General features: G+C 43.1%; 1 pseudogene; it reads right to left on the bottom strand.

Moving 5' to 3' along the window:
• Window positions 1-3,838: 3,838 nt before the first annotated feature.
• On the bottom strand, window positions 3,839-4,619 carry LOC110557637 (small ribosomal subunit protein eS4-like; annotated as a pseudogene).
• Window positions 4,620-21,045: the final 16,426 nt, after the last annotated feature.

The following is a 21,045-nucleotide window of genomic DNA, read 5'->3' as shown; positions in this document are numbered from 1 at the left end:
TAATGGAGAAAGTGAAAGTCAATTGCCAGTTACCAAGGACACAGGAAGCTGGGAGGAAAGCTGAGGTGGGTTACGGGCTAGAGAGGGTGATATTGAAGTTAATAACCCACCATGTGAGAATCTTGTGTCTCAGGTAAATGGTAACCATATCCAGAGTCAGGAATACCCCTAGTGGAACCTCCCTTTTACTCCTCCATCTATGGCCACTGAGATGAAGTTTTCCACATAGAACAAAGGGCCAAAGCTGAGTAGAGGGGTTGGCCTCCTCTCCTGATCTGTGTGTGTGAGTGGGTTCCATGCTTCCATGCCATGGCCCAGAGGTATTCTTTCAGCCTTTGGGATTCTCCAAGTTCAGTGACCAGAGCCAGTACACAGCTTAGGCCTGAGGGAAAGATTTCCTTTATCACCGAGATCACTGACTGATTGGCCCCCATTCTGCCTATATGTAATTAGTCAAATTTAGCTATAAATTAACTAGACTTCAGTAAAATCAAGTTTTGAGTTCCTCAGCTAAGCTGATCACACATTAAGTGTGTAATAGCTACACTCAGCCAGCATCTACTACAGTGAACAGCAGAGACATAGACTGTTTCTGTCATAGCCAGTACTGTCATATGCTATTCTGGAGTAATGGTGTCCTGCTTTCCACCTGAAGCAGGACTGGGCGTACTTTATTCTTCTGCTCAAATTTTGACTACATAATTTTCTTTTGAAAAAGTGAAAATCAATACGAGCTTGCTATTCAAGGGTTCTGCGGTTGCAGATTCATTCATGGGTAGAAAATATTCAGAAAAAAAATTGTCTGTACTGAACATGTAATGATCGTATTCTTTGTCCTTAGTCCCTAAATAATAGTGACTCTTTACATAGCATTAACATGAGGTTAAGTATTATATGGAAGCTAGAGTTGCTCTCCTAAGGGACGACTATACCGTAATAATACCAAATACTACTTGGCCATAGGTCAGGCTGCTGATTATGTCATTCCTGGAAACCTCTAAGCCACACATTGTCACCTGTCTGTCACTCATTAAAGTACAATGATGATAACCATGATGATGACAACAGCAATAATAAAGCGAGCGTGTATTAAGTACTTAATCAGGTCTCCAGCACAAGGCCCAACATTTTGTACACAATATTCCAGTTAATCCCCATGATAATTCAAGGAACATCATTTATCTCTTGAAGCGATACCTTTTACGCCTGCTAACACACGCATGACCCACTTCTGACTTCAGAAGCAGCTGTGGCAGAGTGTTCTCTACAGGCTATGACTTCCCAGAGGAAAGTGTGCCCTCCCCATCGCCTCTACCACTCCCCTTCTGGAGCTCCCCCACCCCCACTCCAGGCAGCTTTCAGCCAATGAGGGAGGAAGAGACTGGAACGCTGTCTGTTCCTGACAGTGTCTACCCTCCAGAGGGCTCATTCTGGGAGTGGTTTCTGTAGCTGACCAGAGAGTTCCCAACAGGCTTGCCACAGTCATCTGTAATAGTAACCAGCTCAACAGCATGCTCCACTGACTTCTGCTTCCTTAATCTGCCGACTTTTCCCATTAAAACATTTAAAATGTATTGAACAGTGCCTATGTGGATTCATCTTGGTTTCAAAGACTTTGCTCTATCCTAGAGTGTAAATTGGAATGAGAATGCGAAAGAGGGAGGCTTTTAAGGGAAAGTTCTGACTGTGTTGTTATTTATAAGATACACAGTGTTTGAACATCAAGCGTCTGGATTACTTCTCTGGAATAAAGAAAAGAATGTTGTATGTCAATACTTAACCATTTCTTCACTGGGCTAACTTGGTACCTAGACAGTGATGGAGGAAGCTTCAGGTTTGCCTTGCACAGAGAATATTTCTTGGCATCATGGAGCCCATCCAAAAAAAAAAAAAAAAAAAAAAAAGAAAGAAAGAAAAAGAAAAACAAAACAAAACAAAAAAACCCTAAGAAGACTGATTATATCAGGGATGGTGCAAGGTGTTGATTATTTCTTTAAGACTTTCAGGAGGGAAAAAGAATTCTTCCTTTTCCAACTACTGTTCTAACAACAGCTGCTGTGTCGGCACCTGTTCATGGGTAAAAGCAGAGACACCTGAGTGAAACAAAGGCTTCCTGCACTTTCTCCCCTCCAGCCATGCTCTGAGCAAAGTTCAGGAAGAAAAGGGAGACCATTGCCCTCACCCATGCAGCTGTAGTCTTCATTGGTGCCTAGGAGAAATATAAGACAATGGTGCTCATTTCTGCCTCAGTCCCCATCCAATCTCTGTTCAAATGCCAAGAACACATGAAAGCCCACGCAAGCTTGGGTCTGAAACACTGCACAGATCAACAGATGCTGCTGCACACTCATACACCCATCCACATGCACACATATAAGAGAAAGTTGTCCCAGAAGGCTTGTCCTAGCATTCTCAGATGGGACTAGCACCATGTCCTGGCACATCCCACCTCAAAATGTCAGTGAGCCCATCTATAGGTGATTTGTGCTTATTTTATAATGAGAGTTCTTACAGAGTCCTCCAGGAGCTCTATAAGGACCTGAGGCCCTTCCGGGGAATCTCCAAGGTCCAGGCTGGATTAGCAATAGTCCTGGAGTACTGCTTTCCCTTTCATCTCCTTACAGAGTGAGAACTTTGGGTTGCTACAGAGTACTGATGCCACAACAGACTGGGTGTAGGGATCCATATGAGACTCTAGTTGCCTTGTAAAAAACCACACATCAAAAGTATGTGCAAAAATTATGAAATAAGGTCCACTTATCATAGCTTTATTTTGGAAAGTATACTTTTTCATAAAAACATGCTAACATGAAATGGTTTGGTGTTTTTATTTTCAATGAATTAATACACATAATTTAAGTTCAGTTGTCTTTATATGTTTAAGTCTCACCCTGAAGCCCACTATGTGGCTAAGACCACCAACTTCACATCAATGATACCCTCCCACTTCAGCCAAGGGTTAGAATTACAGGTGTGAGTCATCCTGCTGGTAAATACCCATATTTCAAATTTCACTTTAGTCTGTAATATGGTGAGTGGTGATAAGTACAACTCACATAAGCTAAAGTCCTAATCACTGGAGCAGGTGCTCAGTAACTTAAATATATAAAAGCACCCATAGGCCATGAAGTGTGAGGACAGCTGTTTGCTGCTTGATCGAATGTCTTCTTGTCTAACTCTATTTTGTGGATGAGAAATCTAAGTCCTGAAACTATTAAGAGGAAGAGTCAGGAGCGGATGTAAGTGAAAGCGAAGATGAATTTTTTTTTTTTTAAATAGGGTGTGATGGTTTGAATAAGTATGGCCTCCATAGACTCATGTGTTTGAATGTTTGGTCCATAGAGAGTGACACTATTGGGAGGTGTAGCCTTGTTGGAGTAGGTGTGGCCTTGTTGGAGGAAGTGTGTCATTATGGGCTGGACTTTAAGGTCTTCTATGTACAAGCTATGCCCAGTGTGACACACAATCTCTGCTACCTACAGATCAAAATGTAGGGCACTCAGTTCCTTCTTTAGCACCATGTCTGTTGCACACTCATACTCCCTGCCATGACAATAATGGACTAAACCTCTGAAACTGTAAGCCAGCCCCAATTAAATATTTTCCTTTATAGGAGATGCCATAATCATGGTATCTTTTCACAGAAATAAAACTCTAATTAAGACATTAGTTGATACTAGGGACTGGAGTATTGCTGTGCCAGGCCTGACCATGCTTTTGTTTGGAGGGATGTGGACTTCAGGACTTCAATTAGGAAAGCAGTTTCATCATGCTGTTTAATCTAGCACATCACCATGAAAGCCTTATAGCAAGAGTACAAATACTCTTAGAGACCATTTCACCCACTGTTCTGTTTGGCTGCTAGCCTCTTGTCTCTTTAGCAATGGTGAGGTGGATTTCTTTACCTCAGCAAAGAGAAATCCATGGTTTGTTGCCCTTGCCAATAACAAAAATGTGGAAAAGCCGAGTGGCAAAACTGTTGCCATTGGCATCTTTCACATGAACCACATCAAAAGAGTCGGATGGTTCTCTCCGTTGGTGATCACATCAATTCTTTCCAAGTTAGTACCTCCAGTCACCATATACAGGTTTGCAGTGTCAAATTTGATGAAGTCAGTTATTTTGCCCATCTCCAAACCTATCCAAATGGTGTCATTCGCCTTGATGAGAGGATCAGGGAAGTGAATGGTGCGAGTATCATGGGTCACCAGCTGTGGGATTCCATTTGTGCCCACAAAGATCTTTCTCACTTTGCACAACTTGTGCTTGGTCTCCTAATGTGTAATATGATGAACAGCAAAGGTCCCCTTGGCGTCATAGATCAGACAGAAGTTCTCTCCAATCTTGTCAATTCTGATGACATCTATAAACCCAGCAGGGAAGGTTATATTGGTCCTGACTTTGCCATCAATCTTAATGAAGCACTGCATGCAAATCTTTTTGACTTCATCTCCAGTGAGGGCGTGCTTAAGTGTGTTCCTTATGAAAATGATCAGAGGCAGACATTCCCTCAGCTTGTGAGGGCCAGTGGATGGATGAGGAGTAAAAACACCAGTATCCAGCATCCAATGTTTTGGAGCCGCTACATGCTTCAGATATTTCTTGGGACCATGAACCATGGCTGCACTAGGAATGGAGAGAGCCAAAGATTTTATTTAAATTACTATTAATAAGTAAATTATGCAGAATGAATAAAGTGTAATTGATGAAAAATTTAAAAAAAAGAAAAAAAAAGAAAAGATAATTTAAGAACCTTAAATAACTTTCAAAAGTGGAGGAAAACATGGAGTTAGTCAATTTACATGGAGCACGTCTCGCCCCTGGGGGCAATGGTCTCCTGAACCTACTCAGACCTCGGACACCACCACTGCTAGTTCTAGAACTGATGCAGGATGTTCCAACGAGGGGGTTAAGGCTTCTCATAATATTTCCTATAAGTCCACACCTGTTTGTTTATAACCCTCATTTTTATTCATTGTTAGCCAGATAGAGCCAAGTAATTGTGGTAATGATACTTGCTTTTTTGCCCAATGCTGGAATGCTAGTGAATTTAGGTATGCCCTGGTTACTCGCATGCCTCGCTGGGTGCCTGTGCCTGTTGATGCCCCTCACGCTATGACTCTCCTCAGACAGAAAAGGGATCTTGGAACTACAGCCGCCATTGTTACTGCCATCCCATTGGCGGCTGTTGGAGCTACCACCGCGGCATTAGCCATGAGTCATACTGTGCAGACTGCTCAGACCCTGAATAATCATTTAGCCAATGTAGCTCATGCTTTAGATGTACAAAAAGGAATTAATGCTCAACTAAAAGGAGACTTGATGGTGTTCAATCAGAGGATTGACCTCGTGCAGGAGCAAATTGATACCCTATGGCAAATCGCTCAACTTGGCTGTCAATGGAAGTATGCTGGACTTTGTGTCACTAGCATACAATATGAGAATTTTTCCCGTGCTGCAAATCTGTCTAAACAATTGTCTAGCTATATTTTAGGTAATTGGACTGGAGAATTCGATACTATGATGGAGCAGCTGAGAGTGGCCATTGTTACAGCAAATTCTACCAGAGTGGACGCAGGACTAGCCACAGGATTATCATCATGGACTGCTGCAACCATGAATCATCTGAAGGAATGGGCGGGCATGGGAGCGTTAGCAGGCCTTCTGGTGTTGGTCTCCTTGGTTTGCCTGTGGTATATATGCAAGATTAGAGTCTTACAACAGCGTAATGCAGCCATGATCATTCAGGCCTTTACAGCCATTGAAGCAGGACAGTCTCCCCAAGCATGGTTGGCTACCATAAAAAGCTAAAATGTTATGCTCAGGATGCGAGGCTAAGCACTGCACTCAGGGCCAGCTGCTTTCGACCCAGAGAAGAGCATGTCTGATTGCATGCGGGTTGATGCCCCAGGTCCCGCCTCTGAGAAAAAGATATCGGACAGGTCTGATGCTCTTTGGGTGGATGACACCTAAATGAATATCGGTACAAAGTCTCAATTTATTTCTAATATCAGAGATCAGACCTCTACTCTTGCCTGATGCGTCTAAAACAAAAAGGGGGAACTGTAGAGAGCTGCGTAATGCCGAGCCCTAAAGATGGAGCTGGTTTCTGCCTTCCACCTTTCCGATGGTGAGTGCTCTCTGTCACAAACAACTCCATATTTGGCCAAGGCTGAGGATCTGGCTTGCTTCCCTGTATGTGGACCTATCTGCATTGCCCACGTGGCACGCCTGGGTTGGCTACCCAGAGGCTATTTTAAGCTGTGGGCTGGCTTTCCCCAGGGTCAGAAGATTGTTCAAGGTTCCTGAATAAACTGCATTGAGAAGAACAAAACAAACAAACAAACAAACAAAAAACAAACAAACAAAAAAAAGATCAGAAAGAAGGAGAGGAGGACCTCCCCTATCAGTGGACTTGGGGAGAGGCATGCATGCAGAAAGGTGGGGAGGGTGGGACCAGGAGGGGAGGAGGGAGGGGCTTATGGGGGGATACAAAAGGAATAAAGTGTAATTAATAAAAGTTAAATAAAAAATTAAAAAAAGTAAATTAGGCAGACAGCATAATGAGCTCAAAATGAAAATCAAAAGACGGAGACATTTATAAGTTTGGAATACTAATGATCTGCAAATGGATGCAAAACTGGCTTTGTTCATAAATGGGACACAATCAACTGAGCTTCTATGGGGCAGAATTCGGTTGTACAGCTAAAGCAAGAGCCATTTCACCTTGTTGTCAGTGGTCTAAATCAGGAGCTACCAAATAGGTTAAAGGCAAAGAAGGGTCCAGAGCTCCTACAGTCAGAATTAGGTAATCTGGGAGACAGGCGTGTACAACCCATGGCCCCATGGGCCCCATGAAGCCAAGAAGAACTATGAATGAATCCCAACACAAAATGATAAACTCGCTTAAAATGTTATAAGTGTTTTGTGAGTTATGCATTTATCTGTAATAGGTTGTATAGTTCTTTGGTATGATATTTATGATTGACAATGTGTGACACAACATCAAAAGGTTAGGAACTTCTGCCTGCATTGTTTTGTACTAAAGCTTAGGATTTCTCTTCTGGTTTTAAGGAGAGAGAGAGAGAGAGAGAGAGAGAGAGAGAAGCCTGGCATGCACTCAAATATGGGTTCATTCTGATCTGTAGCCTCTATCCTGGTTCTCAGACATTAGCATTTCTTGGGATGTCCCTCCATCTCTTGATACTAAAAATTAGTATGGATTAAGTGCCCACTTAAAGATTTTAATATGAAATGCTCCCACAGGCTCAGGGTTAAATAGTTGGTTCCCAGCTAGTGACACTCTTTTGGAAGGCTATGGAAACTTGGTGGGGCTGGGGAAGTAAGTCATGAGAGAATGTCTTTGCAGTTTGTGTCTATTCCTACTTGGACTGGCTTTCTGCTTCTCATCATCATGAAGCAAGTGACAGCCTGAACATGCTTCTATTAGCTGACCACATAGAGAGACTACTGTGGGCACAATGTTCTGCAACCATGAGCAGAAATAGGTCCTTCCTGCTGTTTCTGTCACATAATTAGTTGGGGGTAAAAAGTTACTAACATGCTTCAGGTTCTTGATAGCCTCCCTAAAGCCCCATCAGATACTTTTTCCTTGCAGTATGGTAAACAAGCCAGAGAAGTTGAGTTACTTGTACAAAACCTCCATCAGTAAGGCTTGGCTTGGCTTGGGTTCAAATCCCAGTGTATCAAACTGCACCTTTTCATTCTCCCTTAATTCTAAACCAGATACACCAGAGGGCCTGCTTGACAAGAAGTGCATTCTACAGTTGGTTATCATCCTACATTTGCTATTCTCGCCAGGAGAGGAGTTATCTCTGCTTACTCTGAGAATTATGTTTCTATTAGTCCAGATCTCCATTCCAGTTTCTATTTACTCATATTTTATACACAAGAGTGCTTTGCCCACATTATGAATGTGAACAATGTGTGTACAGTGTTTGCAGAGGCCAGAAAGGGGTGTCAGATCTTCCCGGAACTGGAGTTACAAAGGGCTGTGAGTTGTCACGTGGATGCTGGGAACGGAACCCTTAGTCTTCTGCAAAAGCAATGAGTGCTCTTAACTTCTGAGTCATCCTCCAGCTCCTTGGTTCCAGTTTTAAAAGCTATCTTTGCTCAGCAATACACAGGAGCACCTCAAAGAGATTTTTTATTTTGGGATTGTTTTGTTCTTGAAGTCATGGTCTCTGTAGAGCCCTAGCTGTCCTGGAACTCACTATGTGGACAGGGTGGCCTCCAGCTCATAGAGTATCTACCTGCCTCTGTTTCCAGAGTGATGTGAGTTTTTTGTTTGATTTTTTTTATTTCTGTTTGTTTTGTTTTTTGGGTTTTGTTGTTTGGGGTTTTGGTTGGTTGGTTGGTTGGTTGGTTGGTTGGTTTTTGTTTGCTTTTGAGGTGGGCCCAAAATGGGGGGCCCAGCTGTGCCCTGGTCTAAGTACTGGCTTAAACCAGGAGTTAATAAACTGAAGCTATAGCTAAGTTCAGCTGGTGTTTGTAAAACCTATAGTCACTTATTCTTGGCATTTGAGCAGTTGTGCGTCTCCTGTATCACAAAGAGGAGCTTCTTTGATGAGGGCTGAGAGCTACACTCACCTGTAGTATAAGGGTATGTATTTAGAATGCAGTTAGATATCATATTGGCTTAGAGAAACAGCAGCATTAAGTTCTTCCCTTGAGACTCTATGACTTCTCCAGCCATAGGTCTTTGACCTGGCTTACAGGGCCAGGCATAAATTCCTGCCTGTTGAAAGTCCAATTAGGTGATTGTTGGTAACTCTCAAGATAAAAGTGCCACTAGCTCACCATTGGGAATATCTTGTCAATTTAGTCATTGTTGTGGTTCATAGACTTTACAGCTGGGTAAGAGTATTGATTGTTCCTCTCTCTTGTTTGATTTGGTACTTGGAATTTCATCCCACCTGCATGGTGGTCAGTGCGTGCAGAAAGGACAAAGAGCTGGGAAGTGTTGCTTGGTAACAAAGACCAATGACTTTCACTAAGAAAGTGGCCTTGTGGATGGAAAGGAGAATCAGGGTGCCTTAGTGGCTCTATTAGTCAGACTTTTGGTTGATATGACCTTCTCATGCTATGAAAGCTAGTTTCAGGGAGGAGACTTCCAGGTAAATTGCAGCTTGTTTCATCCAAGTTCTGTGCCTGTAATGTGGTAAGTAATGTAATGTAAAGTAAGTAAAATCTTCAGCAATAAGATTTTACCTTCAAGTTCCGGATGGTAACTAAGGGCTATGGCAATACCCTATATTATTAGGGGAGGGTATCTCTTAGAAGCCCCTAACAACTAATAGAAAAATTTCTATGTCTGGCCATGGGGTTAGAACAACGTATTATTTTGTTTACTTAAAATGCATATACAGTAGATAAGTATATTGCATACATATGTAAATAATTTTAATAAAGTAACGTCGCTTTGGGTGATAATGCTTCCCCCAGGAGCCATAGCTATGTACAATATTGCCACTGTAGGACCCAGTAAGAAAACAAAACTCCCTTTGAATGCAAATGGACAAGTCTGAGCTAAGTGGGAGAAGCCTTGACAAGCAACAACTTCTTGAATACAGGCTCCCAAGACACCTTGTTAATGATGCACAGCTGATCTTATTGCTCATACCCTTGGGAAGGATCACCTTGTATAGGTAAGAGTAGAGTAAGGTCCACTTTACTATGGCTGGTTAGGCTGGAGGCAGCCCTTCTAATGTGAGAGAGGGAGGCCTGACTGGGACTGAATAAGGACTGCAGGATAATATGTATGACTGTTGGATGCAACAAGGTCATGGATGTCTAGAAGTATAAACTATGTGTTGGTGACTTAAAGAACTCAAAGGGACTCTGGCCAGTCCAAGCATGGCAAACATGGCTCTGGCAGGCCTTGCTCTTCTCCACTATTTTCTCTGCCTTGCAAAAACCGTAAGATATATTCCTAAAGCTAGCTACCAATCTATTCCCTTGTTTGGTCACTTTCCCCTTTTGAGGCTGACTACCAAGGTCCAGCTATCAAAGTATTGAAATCCAGCAACCAAACCCCCCTTTGGCTGCTGTAATTAACATGTCCAATCAAAATTAAACACCTCATCTTAACATGGAATTTTTCCTTTTATGTTTACAAACTGCCATTTGCCTGTGGGCTACATCTGTCTCCTCTCTATCTAGAGGCAGTCTTTGTCCCTTTGGGACAAATATTCCTTCCTCTTGATCCTCTATCTCCTGTCTTTATCACTTATTCCCTACCCTTCATCCCTGTGGGGCAAATAAATCTCCTTTGCGTTAGAACTTGGATGTCTTGTGCCAAATGCCAGTCTCTTCATAAGTGAAGAGACCCTTCATAAGTCTCTGCAATAAAACAAAATTCATAGTTTGTTCTTCCTGGGAAGACTCTGCAGACTACTTCATTTCAGAGGCACCACTGAGCCCCTGTAAAATGTCAAGGTTTGATTTGGTACTTGGAATTTCATCCCACCTGCATGGTGGTCAGTGCGTGCAGAAAGGACAAAGAGCTGGGAAGTGTTGCTTGGTAACAAAGACCAATGACTTTCACTAAGAAAGTGGCCTTGTGGATGGAAAGGAGAATCAGGGTGCCTTAGTGGCTCTATTAGTCAGACTTTTGGTTGATATGACGAAATGCCTGGCATAAATGGTTTATGGGGAAACCATTTATTTTGGCTCACATTTTCAGAGGTTTTGATCATGGTGGGGAAGAGCTTGGACCACCAAAGTGACTCTGTTATGGATAAAGAATCTTCATTTTATGTTAGGCATCCATGTTGGTACCCACTAGCCATTGTCTCTGACTCCAGTCTCTGGAAAATAAGCTCCCAATAATCCTGACTCAGAAACCCCTACCAAAAATGCACACCTGTGACATTTACTTGCTATGATAAAACTAACTGCTTTGTTTTTGTCTCTGTAACTTGCTTATGCAGAAACCCAAGGACTGTTCTGAGTTGCCTTAACCACTTAATGTAGCAGAACAGAACAGACTTCACTTACTTGTATAGATATTGAAGGTCTTTGTGTGTTTTTTCCCCCTTTAAAAGTTCTTTCCCCCCAAAAAAGTTCTTCCCTATACCCCTCTTTCATGCCAATCTCAAATTTGACTCAGAGATTATTTGTCCTCCTAGCAGCTAATCAATACATCTTTTCATTACAACTGGACTGAGTCTATGGTCTTTTGCCAGAGGTCACAAACTCCATAACAGCTCCCATCAGTAGTTAGGTAAAAGAGAGGAAGAAAGACTCCTGTATGTTTTGATTTTCTTCTTTGCTCCACTTTACTCCACTGGGGTACCCAAAATTATGGGATGATGCCTTCCATTTTCAGGGTAGATGTCATTCCTTGAGTTAATCCTCTGTGGAAACATTGTTCCAGATACACCTGGAGAGCTGTTTTACCTATTTCCTAGGTGTGTCTCAGTCCAGCAACTTAACAACCAAAAGTCCACCAATACAAGCCCGTAAATTTGACACATAGACACATCTCTGCAGACTGTGACCAAGGCCGCTGAATATGGAAACAGATAGGAAGATTTTCTAGTTTGATGGCACACTAGACTTTGGTTCAGTTAGCTGAAATAAGAAATGAAAGGGAATGAGTGGGTTTGGACACGCTGGCTGAGTCCTCTGGATGGGGATATCCCAAGAAATGTAAAATCAGAGCTACTCTGTAAGGCAGAGAATGAACACGCAGCTCTGGCCTCTCTGCAGGTAGTAAGAAAAAGCCACAGAAGAGGTGTAACCCCAAATGAGGGTGTTAATGATGAGTAGAAATAAATGCAGCCACTATTGGAAATGACCACTTCCACTGCTATGTCAGAGGCTGAGCAGAGCTGACTGGCTGAGTTCTGCTGCTTCTCCCCGACCAACAGAGGGGTACATGCCTTAGGACATGAACCTATACTGACATATGGGCCTGAGCCACCTGACAGATGTAAACAGCAGGAACGTGCTCCAGAGAAGAATGGAAAGACAACCACCCCAGGAAAGAACAGAGGGATGGGGAAGGTAATTAGTTTTTGTGGAACAGAAGAATTGGCCTATTTCTTAGTCTGATTTAATCCAACACCTGAAAGGTTGGGAAACAATGGAAGTGAGGGGGTGGGGGTGGGGAATTATTACAAATGAAGGCTGCCTCTTCAGAGACCCAGTTGGCCCTGAAGGCAAAGCAAGCCAATGCTTGGGCTGGGGCTCATGGCTTGGCTGTTGAACAAGAATGAATCTATCATCCTGAAGGAAGGAAGGGTAGAGCAGAGGCCCAAGAATGAGCCTGATCTGAGAATTCCTAGTAGAGAGGTCAATGGTGCAAAGATCCACTTGACATGACTACTGACAACCATACTGATTAGCTCAATGAAGAGTTTTTAAGTAATTTTTATTGATGACCAGACCAAGAGCAGGCTTCAGCCTATGAAAAGTCACTAAATTTATGGATACAACATTTTTAAAAGCAAAAACCACAAGATATATCAGTTAAATGAGGGTCAGAGTAACCTTGAACCATTCATTCCTGAGCATAGTAGTTATTTTAGATATAACTTGCCAAATGTTCTCATTAATATCATAGTATTAATTATCCTCATTAATACCATTATGCCATAGCCAAGGCCATTGAAATCTCAAATGTGTTGTTAAGGCAGATGTGACCATTGAGAAGGAGGATAAAGGGCTGAGAATTGTCTAAGCAAACACAAAAAAGGAGTTGGGACAGAATGGTATCACCTTAGTCATTTCATTCCCCCATTTTTTTTAGAAGTTATTTTCATATCTTTGATCCTATCAAATATTTGATCATTAGCTTAACAGAGGTAATTTATTATACATGGTCCCACAGTGGGTCTTATAAAAGGGAGGCATAAGGGGACAGCCAGGCCAGTGAAGAGGCTTGTGAGCCATGCGTTGGGGAATTTATATTAGACCCTAGAGGGCTTCTCTAACCCCAGGTAGTTCCCAAACAATCGAGACAAATACCTTTTAGATTAAATAAAGCTTTAAGACAGCAAAACTATTTCTCAGCTACACATCCTGTTATGCCAGGTTCACGGGACCCTCAGAGACCACCAGGAGAAGACTCGATGCAATTGCAAGAGAACTTTATTACGAGAGCGATCGAACTCGGGACCCAAGTCTCACTGATGCAGCAGTAGAGAAGTGGGACCCTGAGCTTTGAGTGAACAGGATTTTTAAAGGGAAAGTCTGTGAGCAGGGGGTTTCCATGGCAGCAAGCAGGGGGGCACAAGCCTTGGCATTATAGAATTGGGTGAAGTTTAGCAGGGTGGGGTGACCTTTTCTGAGGCACACAATCACAATGGCGAAGGCATACAATCACAATGGCTATTTTTCTAAAACACATCTGAGACATTGGGGAGAATTTTCCCACCCGATTCTCAACCGATTCCCATTGATTATTGCCAGGGAGTTTGTCTCTATTTTCTATGAGGCATTTATTCTGTTATATTTCCTGGAGGCTGTTGCTAGGAAAGTAAACTTTGTTTTCTGCCAGGTGTACATTCTGTGATATTTCCTGGTACCTGAATTCAGTTCCCAGTCAAAAATCTTTGTTTCAAAATGGAGTTATATTCTGGCTAACTTAAACTCTTCAGCCCCAAGTTACTTGCCGTAATTGTTCCTGCCTGGCTACATCTGTTCCATTAGGTCAGCCTTCATGCTTATCCATACTGCCATGTGATGACTTTCTTCTCTCATCTCAGACCCCAAGCCCAGGAACTTAAGTCCCACCTACTTCTCTTCTGCCCAGTTACAGACTTCAGAAACTTTATTGAGCAATCAACTTTAAATTAACTAGGGCAAAGTTTACATAGGTAAAGATGTGCTCCTCTGGGAGGCAGCCAGATCTTAAGCGCCAGTAACTAGCTTTAGAATACATAGCACCAAGCTGGTATTGCTCAGGGAGGCAGAGGCAGGTAGATTCTGTGAGTTCAAGGCCAGCCTAGTCTACAAATCGGGTCCAGGACAGGCAAGGCTACACAGAAAAACCCTGTCTCCAAAAAACAAAAACAAACAAACAAACAACAACAACAACAAAAACATGGTTTTAATTCAACATTTTCTGGTACCAAAAATTATTTGATTCACGTTCTTGTCGTCTTTTATCTAAATTATTTTGAACTTTTTGTAAAGTCTTTTTGACAGCTCCTGATTTGTCAGCATAGAAACAACAAGCCTCTCCCAGTGTTGTGTAAAGTCCTTTCTGCAACACAAAACCAAATCTAAGCCCTAAACTGGTTTGGAGAGACTGCTTCTGTCAGAAACTCTGCCTGAACATGGAACATGTCAAAGGAGAACCAAAGGTTCCCTAGGTATGCATCTATCTGGTAACTTGCCTGTGACAGGCCCATTTCTCCAAATTAGGGCCATAGTGCTCAAGGCAGTAGCCCCTGACACCCCAGTTTTACCATCATTGGAACCAGGAGAGGAGAAGCTCTCCTGTCCAAAGAATGATAAGAGGTGGCCCCTCTGGTCCCGAGGAAGCATTCACTTGGGGAGTGCATGTACAACCATACAAAAATCTGGATCATTATACAGCAGGTGATACCAGTGACACAGGAAAACCAAGTTCCTGTGGGAGCAAAGTAAGTTTCTGGGCTATGAGTAAATGTGAGACTAACATTGTAAGAGGAAGAAAAATACAGGAGTCCTATTGTGACAGAGTTTTAGCCTAAGTAGATCTGGTCCAGGAAGGATGGTCTATTTCTGGTCCTTGTTTGGAACAGGCTTGGCAAGGCAATGTTGAATCTAGGTAGATATATATCAGTCTTGATCACAACTGGTGTTGACAGGATGACAGTGAAGTCCTTTCCAGGCATGTTTCAGTCTTCTTTTCTGAAACTTCCTGATGTACAGTTGGTCCCTGAGTCAGAATGAATGACAAGGCACTGAGGAAGTATCTGGAAACGTGTCTCAAGCCCTAGAATGAACTGCAGTTTGGATTTGTTGGAGATACTTGAGATACCTTAAAAGAGACTGATCACAATATCCTCAATGATAGGATCTCTTAAACAGGGCAACAAAGGGATGGCCTTCCAAATATAACCTCACAGGAGGCATGTAACCGACTTTTGGCTACTTTATTGGGTTCTTTTTTTCTACCTACCTATACCTACCCACATCCCATACAACCCCTCAACACTAGGTTGGAAAGAAAGAAGGTGAGAGGGGAAAGGGAGTGTCCAATATTGTTAGACTACTTCTTGCTGATTAGGGGTGTTGAATTCCTTAGGGTAAGTTTGATCTTTGTCATCAGGATATCTCTAACCAGCAACCAGCAATCCAGTAACAGCAACAGCAGCACGGGCAGCAGGGGCAGGAGTAGCCACTGATCCTCTCAGGGCTCTGGTATTTATATATCCTCTGAGGAGTCCCCAGTATTCCAAATATAAGCTATCTTCACCTTATATTCTTCCAAATATAAGCAAAATCATTCCCCCACCAGAGCAAAAAACAAATCATAATTAGCAGCTTTGAATTATCTGAAACAGCACCATATACCACACCTGGGATTAAAACAGAAAACATATTCACATAACATGATGAGTTTTTAAAGAAACTGAAATAACAGGGGTGAATCCTGCCTTGTATGGAATATATGTTGTCCTAAGGGGGGTCAAAGTTAACAGGTTGGACCAACTTCCACCAGTTTCCAAAGTTAATTTAGAGAGGGTGGACTTAATAATACAGTTCATTAGTTTGATCTGCCCTGAGCTCTGAGATTGGTAAGTGTAGTGGAACTGCCAGCTTATACTTAAGGGTTTACTGACCATTTGGGCTATGGACAAAGTGAAGGCAGATCCATTATCTCATTTAATGGACAGGGACAGCCTGAACGTAGGAATAATCAAATGTACAGGGGTCTTAACTGTTGTCCGAGCAGCCTCTGTCCAGGTAGCATCCTGAACAGATGTCTACAAACACTAGTGGGTACTTATACCTGGCATCTCTGTGAAATCGACTTTCCATTTCTCAGTAGAGGAGAGTCCCTTCAAAGGAATGGTGGGGACTTTGGCCTTTGCTTTGGGTTGACTTGTGTGCAGGAGAGATATTTATAGGCAACCAATAACTGAGTTATCTTCCAGGTACCAGATTCGCCATCTCTCAAAGATGCAGAATCTGGTACCTGGAAAATAATAACTCAGTTAGTCTGGTAGGATCCATGGTCCAGTGTTATTTTTTTTAGCATCCCTGGAGTGGACCTTGTCCTCTTCTTCCTGGAAGTAGCTGGACTGGGGAAGGATCTGGTGATCAGAAAAGCATTGGGTAAGACTGAAAAGGACTCCACAGGGACCTCTGCTGCTGCTCAGGCTGCCTCATCTGCCCTCTGATTTCCTTGGGCTTTGGGTGTATTGGCTGTCTGATACCCTTTGCAATAGATAACAGCCACCTCCTTGGGGAATCAGGTTGTTTTAAGGAGAGCAACAATTTCCTCTTTGTTTGTTTTTAACAGTCTTTCCTTCAGTGACCAATAGGTCTCTGCCTCCAATAGGGGTGTGTGCTGGAGATCTGGGTGGCTAGCCAGAGATATGTCCAGCAAGTCTCCATAGTCATGGACAACCTTAGGGTTGTCATCAGGCATCAGTGTCACAAGTCTGAGTCAACAGACTCTGGTATTGATGAGGATATTTGATACCCACTGCTCATTTGTCCCTCTTAGGATGGGTTCCACAGAGTTGTGGGGAGGGTGCTGTTAAAGTCAGGTTCTGGCTGGGGTGAGCTTGTCAGCTTCCCTTACTTGTATAGCAGTTGCAGATATGGCACTCAAACAGGATGACTAACAGGAGGTCACCACGGCCAGATGTTTGTATGAATATGCTACAGGCCTCAGCTAGGGTGCTTATGAGTCAAAATACCTTTTGAATATCCTGGATGAAAAGGTGGAATGATTTCGTGACATCTGGTGGGGCTTGGGTTAGAGTCTGTGTTAGTTCCCAGAAAGCTTGTCTCTCTGTTTCAGTCTGTTTCAAAGGCTGGTCTTTCTGCAGTGACAAAATACAGAGTCTGCACTATCTCATCTAACTCAGGAATACAAAGTCCTCAATATTCCTGCTGCCCTGGGAATTCTCATACCTGCTTCTTCATTCGGGAGGTGGGGACTCCTCCTGGGTGGTGCTCAGTGTCCTCCTACCTTGAGTAGGCTTGTGTGCCAGATAGGAGATGTTGTTTGGCAGAGCGAATCTTTTTCTCAGAGATGAATGTCTGGAGCAACTGGAGGAAATCCTTTGTGACTTTCAAATGGGTGACAGTGTTGGCTGCTGCCAGTATAGCAGAGATGAATTAGGGTGTGACACACTGAATTCCGTTAAGGCTTTTTGTAATATTCCTTCCAAAATGTGTAGGGAAATTTTTGAACCCTTGAGGTAGTTTTGTTCAGGTTAGCTGACTAGTCTCATTGCACACTGAACCAATCCATTCAAAGGTAAATATAGGCTGGCTAACTGACAATAGAAGGAAGAGAGATGCAAATTCCAGGCCTGTATAGTCTGGTGGGAGGAGACTAAGCAAAATGTACATATTTGCAACTGTAAGATGAATGGTTTCAGTCCATTTATTTACATCCCAAAGATCTGGACTGGCTGATAACATGAGGTCCCCAGTTTGTGCACAGACACGAGAGGCAGATTCTAAGCTAACTGGCATGGGGTGAGGATGGTAGCTTCAGACAGCCTTTTGATATGGGGAACAATTTCCAGTCTAGCCTTTTGGCTTACAGGATATTGCCAGGCCTTTATTGATGTTACTGTGGCCAAGAGACTTACCACAACTGGTGGGTGGGTGGTTTGCTGCCAAGCTGGGAGGACTTGTCTTAGCCTTAAGAAATTGTTGTTGCAAGTCCTAGAGCAGAGTTACTAGGTCTAGATTTGTGTGGCATCTGGGAGATCAAGATATTCTTCAGGCAGAAAGCAGTTAAGCTGAGTAGCCAGGGGTGAAGGAAATTTTAGTTTCTTGAAGAGTAAAGGTGATAGTGATGTTATGGAGTTCAAGAACACCCAGAAAAGACCTCTAGACCCAATTCCAATTTTAATTAATTACATTTATTAAAGCTGCTAGAGATGTGGTGCTCCAGAGGCCAGTGAAGGAAGGGCTTTTAAAGATGAAACCTATAAGAGCTGTTCCTCTCTGCCAAGATTAGATGGTCAAGGTGACTTCAAAATAGTCCTTGAATGTCTGCATAAGCAGGTTATAGAACCAAAATCAGCAATTAGTCATATCATACAAGCACATAGTCATGGCTATACATTGCTGGGTGGGGATGTCAAGGAGTGAGGGTTGCCAGGAACTTATCTTTCAGGAACTTGAGTCAGGGACAAATGGCTAATAGGTACCAAGATGGATGCCTAGCATAAAATGGAGTTTCTTTAGCTATCACAATGATATCTCTCTCTCTACTTCCTTATTTCTTTTTTTGTTTTGAGACAGGGTTTCTTAGTGTAGCCTTGGCCGTCCTGTTCTCACTTTGTAGAAATGGCTGGCCTCAAACTCAGCAATCCACCTGCCTCTGCCTCCCAGAGTGCTTAGATTATAGGCATGAGCCACCATGCCTGGGGATGCCTAATTTTCAAAGAATATCTCTGTCCAGAAGGAGGAAAGGGCCTGTGGATCACCACAAAGAAATGAGTCACCTGTTTCCAGACCAGACCTGTTCTTTTAGGTATGAGGTGTCCTTAACGGTACCCATGGCTCCCTGTATTGGCATCTTTTTAATGGCAAATTTAATTGTTTGTTTGTAGGGTCTCTTCACTGTAGGGGCTCAGGGAGAGCTGACTAAGACACAGCCAACATTACCCTTGCTTCCCTGCTTACAGCTCAGTTAGCAGCTAGTGTCTTGCCTCTGTCTTGTACTGTATCAATTTTTGTTAACTTTTTCAGCTACCTCAACGAACTGAAAGGCATTCATACATACCCTCTAGAGTTTGGAGATTTTTACAGTTGTTAAGAGCTGATTGAGTGACAAAAGCCAAATTTAATGCTCTAGCATTTTTTTGGAGCCAATGAAGCAAAAGGGATGTAAAATTTGAAGGCTTTTTTTTCCCCTCAAGAAATGCTCCAGGAGACTCTTCTGAGCCCTGAAGAACCTCAGTAGTTTTAGACAAATTTGTGATTTCAAGCGACACCTTGAATTCCTGCCCTAAGATACTGGTGACAAGTATCCAAGCCTGGGAACCTGCATACTTATTCAGGTCCCAATCAGGGTGTTTGGATAGAAATGCTACCTCAAATATATATATATTTAGCCTTACTTGCCTCTGCCCATACATCTCCTCCCCCTGAGGTAAATAGAGTCAGAAGAGATTGCTGACAAACATCCTAGGTGGGGCAATGAGTTCGAGAGACAGATCCAGGAGAGCAGTTATGGGGCTTTGGAGTTTATCAGAAAAAGCAGGTCTGAGTCTTCCATTTACGCAGATCTGAAGTAGGAAATATCATCTGCACATTGGAGCAGAGCTGGATTAAGTTGTGACACCCTGGATCTCGTTAAGTCTTTTTGGAATGACTTATGTAATACCTTAATGTAAGGAGCATAGATCAAGGAAAGGATGACTGACACCCTTCTTTTAAACCGCTACTTCCCGCTCCCGTCCCCCATCCCTACTCCCACCCCATCTCTGGAGGGAGCTGGATCTTGTGTGACAGAAAAACAGAGCCTGGGACCTGAGTACTGCCCTCAAGCAAGCTTCAGGGAAGCCGAACTTGCCTCTGAAGCCAACAGGGCAAGAGGTGCAGCCCGCCCAGGCTCCAGAGGAGCGGAGAACCCTACCCCTCACCCTCTCTATCGCCCACAGAGAACGCAGACTGCCCAGGTTCCAGGGACATTGCAAGCCAGGACCTGAGACCCAGACCTGCAACTGCGGAGCCTGAGTTTGGGCGAGAGAAGTACTGGAGCGCGCTAATAACGACAAAGGGTGCCACCTTCTGGCAAAATCCGGAAAAAAAAAAAAAAAAAAAAAACAGGAGAATTTTAATCAACTGGGACAAAACAGAAACACCAGCAGCAAAATTAAGAAATTAATCAAACAACTCCCAAAGCCAAACTTGCCCGTCACATGTTCAATCAACTCTCTGGACCGAACTTGCCCTTCCTGAGTTCAATCATCCACACAGTTGGCCAGCCGTTCATTCAAGCAAAACTGAAACCAGATCTCTCACACGAGGCAGAACCAGGATACAGGGTCCCCCCTTTCGGCCTTCTGGTTTAGTGTGGAAGGAGGACTAGGATAGAGTTTCCAGTCTAAAACTGTCTTCCTAAACCAGGTCTATGGCCTTGAATATTCAACTTTTATCCAGAAGAAAAGACACCCCCTCCCCCCGAAGGGACTCCCTCTCATCTAGAAGATTCCTGTGGAGCTCATTGTCTTCACCCAGAATTCAATGTCAGAAGAACTCTGTACTGGTGCTGGGAACACAGCCTCTCCATACCTCTCTGGGCTCAGTGACAGGAGCGGGGGCCCTGGCGGCAACCTCCCCTGCAACCTCTTCATCATCATCAGGAAGGTGGGGAGAGAGGCTGAGTCACTGGGAGACCGGGGTGGGGGATTTCACTGTGGCATCCAGTGTGATGATCCACTTATGATATGTACTGATAACCTTACTGATTAAGACAATTAAGAACTTAAAATCCTTTTCATTGATGGCCAAATGACAAAAAGGGAGCTTGAGCCTTCGAAAAGTCTCTTGGTGTCTAAGCTCAGTGATAGAGGGTTTTGTTGTTGTTGTTGTTGTTTTTTCTTGTTGTTGTTAAGGTACCTCCCCGACACACACACAGAGATACATTTGAGTTAGATGAGGGTCAGAGTAACCTTGAAACTGTCATTCCTGGAAGAGCATAATACTTATTTTAGACATAACTTGCCAATTATTTTAGCTAATTCATCTGGATATAGTCAAAGGTATGGAAATCTCAAATGTGTTGCTAAGGCAGATGTGAATTTTGTGGTAAGAAGAGTAAAGGGCTGAGAATAAAATAAGCAGATACAACATGGAGTCAGAAAGGGATGCTGTTACCTTTGTTGC

This window comes from Meriones unguiculatus, chromosome 4, assembly GCF_030254825.1.
Source record: "Meriones unguiculatus strain TT.TT164.6M chromosome 4, Bangor_MerUng_6.1, whole genome shotgun sequence".
Classification (NCBI taxonomy): domain Eukaryota; kingdom Metazoa; phylum Chordata; class Mammalia; order Rodentia; family Muridae; genus Meriones; species Meriones unguiculatus.
The sequence above is the reverse complement of the archived record's forward strand: the minus strand, read 5'-3'. Positions and strand labels throughout refer to the sequence as shown.